General features: G+C 46.8%; 1 pseudogene; it reads left to right on the top strand.

Moving 5' to 3' along the window:
• The first annotated feature begins 10,658 nt into the window (after positions 1-10,658).
• On the top strand, positions 10,659-11,161 carry LOC123463995 (annotated as a pseudogene).
• The last annotated feature ends 200 nt before the right edge of the window (positions 11,162-11,361 follow it).

The following is an 11,361-nucleotide window of genomic DNA, read 5'->3' on the forward strand; positions in this document are numbered from 1 at the left end:
CCCCAGTACCCACATAAACCATATGCACAAGGTGGCACATATGTCTGGAGTTCATTTGCAGTGGCTAGAGGCCCTGGACTGCCCATTCTCTCTCTCTCACACATAAATAAATATATGCATTTAAAGGAGATAATGTAAAAAACATTGCAAGGCCCCACCAAGGGCATTGGGAGATACCCCAGCAAGTGAGGGGCCCTGAACAGGAGGCTTCATTCCTTGCCTGGCACATACCACCCCACCTCTCCTCTAGAACTCCCCTGTGCTTCCATTAACCCCTCAAAGGCAAGTCCAGAAATGAAACCACTGTGAGTTGGGGAGTACAGTGGGGTGGGGGACACAGGTGGGAAAACACATGCTTCTCTGTGTTTGCATGCATGTGCTCTCAATGTACATGCATGGAAAGGACTTTCCCCTTTCCCTTCCATTCTTCATATGTTAGAGAAACTGCCCTGATCCCTCTCTCCTATTCTCAGAGGACTTCATTCTTCCTAGAGACTGTGTTAACACAGCTCTGGCCTTAACATTAATGATGTGTGTGTTGGGTGGAGGGGCTCCTGGAAAAGCACTTTCCTGATGTATCAAGAAGGAAACTATAATGGTAAGGATTCAATAACTATCCTTCTTCAACAAAACTATTATATAGAAATTAGTCTACAGACACAGGGAAGCTGGGCATGGTGGCACTCACGTTTAATCCCAACACTCAGGAGGCACAGGTAGGAGGATCCCTGTGGGAATCCAGCCTGGGACTATAGAGAGAGTTCCAGGTCAGCGTGGGCTAGAGTGAGACCCTGCCTCAGGAAAAAAACAAAGGTTTCAGAGACACAGGGGAGATTGCTCAGCGGTTAAAGGTGCTTGTTCTACGAAGCCCACCAGCTGCAGTTCACATCCCCAGCACCCACATAAAGCAGGACACAAAGTGACAGGTGTGCACCTGTGGTCTCAACACACCAACAGCAATGGGAGGCCGTATCAGGAGAATCCCAAAGCTCACAGGCCAGCTAGTCCAGCCTTCTCAGCCGCAAACAACAAGAGAGACCCTGTCTCAAGCAAAGTAGGACAGGGCTGGAGAGGTGGCTTAGTGGTTAAGACACTTGCTTCCAAAGGCTAAGGACCCATGTTCAACTCTCCAAATCCCACATAAGCCAGATGCACAAAGGTGAGGCAAGCACAAGGTCTCATATGACCACTAGGTGGCGCAAGAACCTGGAGTTCAACTGCAGTGGCAGAAGCCCTGGAGTGCCAATTCTTTCTTTCTCTCTCTCTCTCTCTCTCTCTCTCTCAAATAAAAATTTAAAAAGCAAAAAAAAGATAGGAGAGGACCAACACCACAAGGTTGTTCTCTAACCACCACATGTGCACCCCCACACACACACACGAAATTCATCTAGAACAAGGATCAGGGTTTGGAAGCTATAAGGAGGTCAATTTTAGGTCCATGTGAGGGTTTTGTCCAAAAGCAAAATTAGAGCCGGGCATGGTGGCACACACCAATTCAAGGCCACCCTGAGACTACATAGTGAATTCCAGGTCAGCCTGGGCTAAAACAAGACCCTACTTCAAAAAAAGAAAAAAATTATCTTCTGAAAGAGTGCTCCAAAGTCTGATGCATTCAAAGGGAACTTGGTTGTCAGAGGATCATGTCCAAACAGGAGCTGAAAGACAATTCAAATGATATTTGCACACCAGATATGTCATCTTCAAGTCAGATGGCTTTCAAGTCTGTGTCTAACATTCTCCAGTCTTTCTCACAATTGGGACAGCAAATGCATCAACAATGTTAACACATCTTTTACCCTGACAGCATAGGAACAAACTACCACTCAAAATCTACTTCGTAACTTAGAACTATTGTTAAGTAATTTTCCTTTAAAATTTTATCAGAAGACCTAACATGATTGAAAGACAAAACAAAAAACAAAAATTCCCCAAGCTCCCAAGAGTTGAACTTCAAGGAAAAAAAAAAAAAAAGTTCCAGATCTCAACATGAAATGATCCAAAATAGGCAATATAAGTTTCACATCTCTTGGAAAAATTCTGAGTCATCTTACCCACCCACATCTAACAAAAATAACAGAAATTCAATGATTCAAACAAGATACACTCTGTCATTGTCTGAAACAAACATTTGAGTCATTCCGGAAATTTTGGAGCAAACTCTCGTCAGTGACAAAAGTTTAAATTTCACGTCCCAAGGAAAATTTTGCAATGAGTTCTTTCCAGCCCTAAACATATGTTTTACTTGTACCCAGAAGACCTTGGGGCCAGATACTGCTGTCTTTCATGAGAACAACAATGGTCACGTGTTGAATAGACTATATAGTGAATGGGCCGTGTCATTCATTCAAGCAGAGCACAGCCAAAAGTCCAGGGAACGGTGATTAGGACTTCATCAACTCTCCTTGGGGAGCAGATGCAACAGCAGAGGACAAAGGATGGGAAAGGCTTCTACAGACCCTCCCAACCTGTGGGACAGATGGGGGCCACACCTCCTCGCTGCCAGCTCCCCTCCTCCTGCAGATCCGCCTCCTTTTTCTGTTCCCACAGGCAGTGGGTTAGCCCTCCACCTGGGCTGGTACCACTCTCCCCCTTCCTAGCTTATGCAGCCTTTTCCCTCCTGCTCCCCAGTAACTCCCTTCTTCTTCCCTTCCACCATTGCCCACTGATGGCAGAAACAGCTTACTTCACGTCTGTCCTGAGGAAAATGACAACAAAAGCAAAAAAAGAACCTAGAGAAGACATCCCTTGGGCCGGGGAGGCAGCTCAGGGGAAAAAGCACTTATATATATGGCTGGAGAGATGGCTTTAGCGGTTAAGGTGCAAATCCAAAGGATGCAGATTCCATTCCCCAAGACCCGTGTAAGCCAGATGCACAAGGTGGTACATGCATCTGGAGTTCATTTGCAACAGCTAGAGGCCCTGGTGTGCCCATTTTCTCTCTCTCTCTTTCTCTCTCTCCCCTTTCTTTCTCTCCCCCTTATCTCTCTTCCCCCCTTCTATCTCTTACTTTCTCAAATAAATATATATTAAAAAAAAAAACACCACCATATGAGGGCCTCAGTTTGTAACACCAGTGCTTCTATAAACTCTAGGCAGGCATAGCTCTTTCTCTATAATCTCAGTGCTTGGGAGGCAGAGACAGGGAATTCCGGGGACAAACTAGCCAGCTCGACTAGCCAAACTGGCAAACTCTGGGCTCAAATGATAGAAAAATAAAAAAATGAAAATAAGATTGTCGGGCGTGGTGGCACATACCTTTAACCCCAGCACTCAGGAGGCAGAGGTAGGAGGATCGCCGTGAGCTCGAGGCCACCCTGAGACTACATAGTGAATTCCAGGTCAGCCTGGGCTAGATCAAGACCCTACCTCGAAAAACCAAAATAAATAAATAAGGTGAAAGTGATTGAGGAAGGCACCCAATGTCAACCTCTGGCCTTCACACATGCACGCACATATAAACACACATATGCACATGAACACAACCACACACACATACACACACCCCGTACACATATACACATGCAAAATAAATAAATAATTAATTAATTAGCAAGCCAACCATCCCTGCACCTGTCAGACTGAAAAGAACAAGCCTGGCCTCCCCCTTTCTTCCGTGAGTAATTCTGGTCTTTTTGTTTTGTTTTTGAAGTAGGATTTTGCTCTAGCCCAGGCTGACCTGGAATTCACAATGTAGTCTCAGGCTGGCCTCGAACTCACAGCTATCATTTTACCTCTGCCTCCTGAGCGCTGGAACTTAAGGTGTGTGCCACCATGCCCAGCTTCCTTTCATTTTTCTCATTCTTCCTTCATCAATCTCAACCTGTAGCATTCTGGTTGGCATTACTAGGGCACTGTGGAATGGTTCCCAGAATGCTGCCAATGGTCTCTTGGTTGCTCTCGGCAGGCAGTCTTGGGCAACAATGGAGATCCACTCTCACAAAATTCTCTCTGTATCTGCCACCCCCAATAAATAAATAAAAATAAAAATATTTTTTAAAACTACCTGTAATTACAACACTGGGGAGGTAAAGGCAGGCTGATTAGAACTTCAAAGTCATCCTTAGCTATATAGTGAGTTTGAGACCATGTTTTTTTCAGATTAGATCAGATGTGTTCAAAGTGGTATAGTCGTAGCCCATTATTTTTCAACCTGCTGTCTCAGTACTCCCACTACAGGAAACTCTTGACCCACCAGTTAAGTTGATCTGCCCAGGAAGTTGACCTATCCAGGTAAATCTGCCTTTCTCTATTGGTTAAAATTCCCTAAGGCCAGTCTCAAATTTCTTTAGCAGGAAAAGTTAAGTGGGCTTCTTTCTTTTTTTTTTTTTTTTTTTTTTTTTCTTTTTGGTTTTTCAAGGTAGGGTATCACTCTAGCCCAGGCTGACCTGGAATTCATTATGTAGTCTCAGGGTGGCCTCGAACTTACGTCGACCCTCCTACCTCTGCCTCCCAAGTGCCACGCCCAGCGACTTCTTTCTTAGTGCTTTAGATCTTGTGCCTTCTGTTTGACTCTTTTTTTTTAATATATTTTTTTAAATTATTTATTTATTTATTTATTTGAGAGCGACAGACACAGAGAGAAAGACAGATAGAGGGAGAGAGAGAGAATGGGCGCGCCAGGGCTTCCAGCCTCTGCAAACGAACTCCAGACGTGTGCGCCCCCTTGTGCATTTGGCTAACGTGGGACCTGGGGAACCGAGCCTCGAACCGGGGTCCTTAGGCTTCACAGGCAAGCGCTTAACCGCTAAGCCATCTCTCCAGCCCCTGTTTGACTCTTCATGCCCCTCCATCCTCCTTCACATCCCCATCTCTCCTTGTCTCCTTCTGCGCCCAGTAGTCCCCTTTCTATTTTCATGCCACATTAAACACGTTTTTGTGGTGTGCATGTGTGCATGCATGTTCGTAGGTGTGGGCACTCAGGTGGGCAGGTTTACATGTGTGTGCATATGGTGATCAGAAGACAATTTCAGGTGTCATTCCTCAGGCATGCTGCCCACCTCTTTTTTTTTTTAATTTTTTTTTTTTTTTACTTATTTTTATTTATTTGATGCGACAGAGAGAGAAAGAGTGAGTGAGAGAGAGAGAGAGAGAGAGAGAGAGGGAATGGGTGCACCAGGGCTTCCAGCCACTGCCGCCTTGTGCATCTGGCTAACGTGGGTCCTGGGGAATCGAGCCTCAAACCTGGGTCCTTAGGCTTCACAGGCGAGCGCTTAACCGCTAAGCCATCTCTCCAGCCCTCCCCCCACCCCCAGAGATGGAGAAAGTGGCCTCTTGCCACTATAAATGAGCTCCAGACATACATGCCACATTGGCTTTATGTGGGTACTGAGGGATCAAACCCAGGCCAGCAGGCCCTGCAAACAGGCACGTTTCAACCACCGAGCCCTCTCTGCAGCCCTCCCCCTCTTTCTGAGGCAGGGTCTCTCCCTGGCGCTGACCAGTTAGATTAGACAGTCTGGCCAGAGAGCTCCAGGGACCCCGCCTGCTCCCATGGCTGCAGCACTGGGGTTATAGGCATGCCACCATGCCCGGGGTCTTTACGTGGGTTCTTGAGGAAAACTCAGGTCCTCATGCTTGCAAGGCAAGTGTTTTACTGACTGAGCTCCCCCCCAAACCCCAGTCCTGAACACACACTTTTAAATGAAAGACAGTGCATTGGTGCTGCTAGGATCAGGGACCACACAAGATCTCTCAGAGAGTCTCCATTACTCTTTCCAAAGAAACAAAAAAATATTTATAAGCCGAGCATGGTGGTGCATGCCTTTAATACCAGCACTCGGGAGGCAGAGGTAGGAGGATTGCCAAGAATTCAAGGCCACCCTGAGAATACAGAGTGAATTCCAGGTCAGCCTGGACTAATGTGAGACCCTATCTCAACGCTCCCCCTCCCCAATTATTTATTTGAGAAAGAGGGAGAAAATAGGCACACCCGGGCCTTTAGCTACTGTAAACGAACTCCAGACACATATACCACCCTGTGCATCTGGCTTAGTGAAGAAAAAGATACCTGTAGAGTTGTTCCACCTCATGAGCAAATACCTGTTGCCCCCTCCCTTTCACAGTAGGCAGGCCACAGATATTGATTGGAAAAGTGAATGGGATATATGAATACAGTAACAGAAGGTTTTTGAGAGGCCAAGTCTTTTTTCTGGAGAGCTCCGTTTCACCTTAGCAAAATGATCTGGCAGCGCTGCCCACCTGGTATCTGAAATGTTTGGCACCCATTCCACAGGGACAGGAGTCCGATTAACTGGTTCACACATCCTTCAATTTTCTTTTCTTTTTTCGGTCTAGCTCACACTGACCTGGAACTTACTCTGTAGTCCCAGGCTGGCCTCGAACTCTTGGCAATCCTACCTCTGCCTCCCGAGTGCTGAAATTAAAGGCATGCGCCACTATGCCTGGCTTCTCTTTTGCTCCCCCACCCCTACCGCAGGCAGGCTTTGAACTTGGAGTTCTCCTGAGCCTCCCAAACAGCTGGAAGGACAGGCTTGTACCACAGGCTAAGCTCATAAACGCCCTTTAACCAACTGAAATCACTTTCATATTTGCAGTTTCATATTTGCAGACCCCCCCCCAAAAAAAAGCACTTTATAGAACTGGCTCAGAGAATTTTCTGTGTGATAAATGTAGTAGAGCCTCCCTGGCATGACCCATGTGCCAGCGGGCAGTGTGGTTTTCAGCCCTGATGCGAATGGAGCTACAATGTTCTGGGGATTTTTGTTAGCAGGTTTAATAAATGCCTGTTTATTAAAGAATCAGACACAGGGCTGGAGAAACGGTTTAGCAGTTAAGGAACTTGCCTGAGAAACCTAAGGACTCTGGTTCGATTCCCCAGGATCCATGTAAGCCAGATGCACAAGGTGGCACATGTGTCTGGAGTTCGTCTGCAATGGCCGGAGGCCCTGGTGCACCCATTCTCTCCCTCCCTCCCTCCCTCTCTCTCTCTCTCTCTATCTCTCTCAAGTAAATAAAAAATAATAAATAAAGATTAAGACACAATGTAAGACCTGGGCGAAAAAGTCAACCTCACAGTAAAACAAAGAAAGTCATTACGTTTTCCCCACCCAGTGTTGGCCATTATGCCAACAGCAGATACAGTAAACCTGCCTTCCAGAAAAGGAGCTGAGAACAAAACCAGCCCAGCTTCACAGGGAAGCTTCACGTGTCTAATCAGCCTTGTTTCCTGAGCTGCCGCTCACATATATTTCTGCTTTTTATTTATTTATTTTGCTTCATTTGTATCACCTTCAAGGATTTTGGAAGAATGAAGTCATGTCCAAATTAAAGCTAACTACTTTTCCCATGATAGATTATTTGTGAAATAGAACATACTACTTAACACATTTTGATGACCTCCAGTGTTCCAGGCAATGAGAGAGGGGACATGAGGACACAGGGTCCCTGCCCTTGGGGAGCTCACTAACTGAGGAGGAGGCATAAAAAGAAGTGGGGGAACCAGATATGGTGGCTCATGCCTGTAATCCTTGCACTTGGGAGGCTGAGGCAGGAGGGTAACAAGTTCAAGACCAGCATAGACTACATAACATGTTCTAAATCAGCCTGGGACACATAATGAGATCTTGTCTCAGAAAAAAAAGAAAAAGAAAAAAACACCACCAGGCATAGTGATAATCTCCCAGAATTTGGGAGGGCAGAGATAAGAGGATCACCTAGAGTTTGAGATCACCCTGAGACTGCACAGTGAATTCCAGGTCAGCTTGGCAAGGGGGCGAGAGGAAGACTCTAGCTTCAAAAATGAGACTTCATCCATGGGGAGGAAGCTAATTCTGCCCATAGGGTGTGGGTCAGGAAAGCTTGGGGGGAGGGGACATTTGAGCTAATCCTTTACAGCTACAGTTCCCAAGTAGGACACTTTTATATATATATAATTTTTCACATTCTGTAAGACTTGGGGGACTCTGAAGTAGACAGAATCTACTATTTGAAAAAAAAAAAAAAAAAAAAAAGCCAGGTGTGGTGGCACACACCTTTATGCCCAGCAGAGGTAGGCAGATCATTGTGAGTTCAAGGCCACCCTGAGACTATGTAATGAATTCCAAGTCAGCCTGGGCTAAACTGAGACCCTACCTCAAAAAAATAAACAACAACAAACCTCACCAAAATATACTGGGGGATATTGTTACAGTCTTAAGACTAGCTGGCATCATCAGTGTTACTAATTAAGAAGCCACTGGTACACTCATGCAGCCCCTTTCAGGAGTCCACTCTATGATTGTTGAATGCCCATGATGTTGCCTGGGCAGTTAGAATGGTCCTCATTTGATTTTGTTTTGCTTTGTATGAGACAGGGTCTCATATAGTCCAGGCTGGCCTTCAACTCACTATATAGCTGAGAATGACCTTAACTTCTGTTTTAAAATATTTTTATTTATTTACTTGCAAGGAGAGAAAGACAGGTGGACCAACATTATGGGCATGCCAGGGCCACTTGCCACTGCAAAGGAACTCCAGATGCACATGCCACTCTGGGTACTGGGAGATCAAACCTGAGTCACAGGCTTTGCAAGCAAGGTCCTTAAACCATTGAGCCATCTTCCCAGTCCCAGTGACCTTAAGCTTCTGTTCTTCTGCCTCTACATCCCAAGTGCTATATGATTATTAGTGTGTGGCACCATGCCTGGCCTGATTTGATTTCCTTCCTGAAATTAACTAAGCTGGTAGTGGTTAAGGCATTTGCCTGCCAAAGCCAAAGGATCCCGGTTCGATTCCTCAGGACCCATGTTAGCCAGATGCACAAGGGGGCACATGCATCTGGAGTTCATTTGCAGTGGCTGGAGGCCCTGGCACGCCCATTCTCTCTCCTCTCACTCTCTCTGTCCTCTCTCTGCCTCTTCCTCTCTGTCAAATAAATTAATTAATTAATTAAAACATATATTTTAAATTAACTAAACTGGGCCTTGCTTTTGAAAGTCATTTTTGTAAGATTATCCTTCCACCTCCTGCCTAACTTTAAACTCTGTCATGAACTCAGAGCACCTTATCAAGGTGTTCTCACCAAGGGTCATTGGTTTCATTTCTTTGTATATATGGAGAGGGAGAAGAAAAAATGGCCACACCAGGGCCTCCTCCCACTGCAAATAAATTCCAGATCCATATACTACTTTGTGCATCTGGCCTTACATTGGTACTGGGAATTGGAACCTGGGCTTTTAGGCTTTGCATGCAAATGGCTTTAACCACTTAGCAACCTCTCCAGCCCCCTCTTTTTTTTTTAATTTTTTTTTTTTTTAAATTTGAGAGCAACAGACACACAGAGAGAGAGAATGGGTGCGCCAGGGCTTCCAGCCTCTGCAAACGAACTCCAGATGCGTGCGCCCCCTTGTGCATCTGGCTAACATGGGACCTGGGGAACCGAGCCTCGAACCGGGGTCCTTAGGCTTCACAGGCAAGTGCTTAACTGCTAAGCCATCTCTCCAGCCCATTCCCCCCTCTTTTTTTAAGATAATCTCTTCAGAGTCGGGCGTGGTGGCACACGCCTTTAATCTCAGCACTCAGGAGGCAAAGGTGGGAAGACTGCTGTGAGTTCAAGGCCACCCTGAGACTACATAGTGAATTCCAGATCAACCTAGGCTAGAGAGAGACCCTACCTTGAAAAACAAGATAGGGCTGGAGAGATGGCTTAGTGGTTGAGGCACTTGCCTGTGGAGTCTAAGGACCCATATTCGATTCTCCAGGTCCCACGTAAACCAGATGCACTTGGTGGTGCATGCATCTGGAGTTTGTTTGCAGTGCCTGGAGGACCTGGCACACCCATTCTCTCAATCTCTCCCACCCCCTTCTCTCTGTCTCTAATAAATAAATAAAAAATAAATCAGAAAAAAGATAATCTCTTCTTGAGGATGACATCTACCCAGGCTGACGAAAGGTCACAGCCTAGAGACTAGCTAGGACAAGACAGGCTGTGGAGGAAGTGGAAGGGGTGGAAGAGCTGTGTGGGAGGCAGGGGGCTTTGCAGAGGCTATGGGTCAAAGTCACAGGCCCTCAGCGTGAGCTTTCAGGATTGCAGAGCAGGAAGCCAGTGCAGAAAGGGTGGGATAAGAAGTCACACCCCCTCACCATGGGATATCAGGCACCCTTCTTGAACTCCAGAAGTACTGACCATCTGCACAGGCATCCCCAGATCTAGGGACAAAATAAATGCCTTGGGTTCCCAAAGGCAAATGCTGACACCGAAGCTGGCTGGCAAGTCGTTCATAAAGAAGAGCCTTCAGATCCGTCGCTGTGCTGAGGGCACAGCGTGGGCTGGGGCAGAAGGAGGAGTCCCAGCTGACTGCACAGAACTTCTTCAGAGCTGTCCCGAACAAGAGAGCATACCCCACTGCTGACCAGCCAGCCATCGGCTATGGGATAGTCTGATAGAAGGGAATGACCTTGTTTAGGGACATCAATTTTGGGTCGACTCAACTAAGACCCATCAGCCACCAATGTCCCCAGCATCTGGGAGGCAGAGCACAGAGAGGATCCAGGCCAGAGGAGTGTGAGCACATGTTGTGTATCAGTCACTCCCTGTTCTCATTTTGTTTCCCTGTGGATGACAAACACATTGCGGGAAAGACTGATCCCTCCAGCCCCCAGTAGCCCTCACAGTGCCTTGACACCAGAAAGCTGAGGATACAGAGGCTGCGGCGGGGAAGATGGCAGACGGGAAGGCGGGAGAGGAGAGCCCCGGAAAGCAGCAGCGAGCCGGCGCCGCCGGAGTAATGGAGGGGAAAGCTCCCGTCGCAGCGCTGAGAAGCGGTCAGCTGCAGAAGCTGCGGACATCCCCACAAAGCCCGCAAAGGCCTCCAAGTTTGGATTCGCCATGGGTAGTCAGACGGCCAAGAGAGCCTCCGCCATCTCCATCAGACTCGGGTCAAGCAAGCCTAAGGAAACTGTTCCAACTCTTGCTCCAAAAACACTTTCAGTAGCAGCAGCTTTTAATGAAGATGAAGATAGTGAACCAGAGGAAATGCCCCCAGAAGCAAAGATGAGGATGAAGAATATCGGAAGGGATACACCAACCTCAGCCGGACCAAACTCCTTCAATAAGGGGAAGCATGGGTTCTCTGACAACCAGAAGCTGTGGGAACGAAATATAAAGTCTCATCTCGGAAATGTCCACGACCAAGACAATTAAATTACGCTTTTGAAACTGGGTGTTGGGGTGTAAAGTTAGAAAGCTGAGGATACAATCTGGGCACCCCAGATAAGATCACCAGCAGAATCTATATAAGGTTCTATATCTAAAGTCCTAAATAGGGAGTGAAGCGATGGCTTAGTGATTAAGGCGCTTGCCTGCAAAGCCTAAGGATCGATTCCCCAGTGCCCACGTAAGCCAGATGCACAAGGTGGAGTTCA

The sequence above is a fragment of the Jaculus jaculus genome, chromosome 10, assembly GCF_020740685.1.
Source record: "Jaculus jaculus isolate mJacJac1 chromosome 10, mJacJac1.mat.Y.cur, whole genome shotgun sequence".
NCBI lineage: Eukaryota > Metazoa > Chordata > Mammalia > Rodentia > Dipodidae > Jaculus > Jaculus jaculus.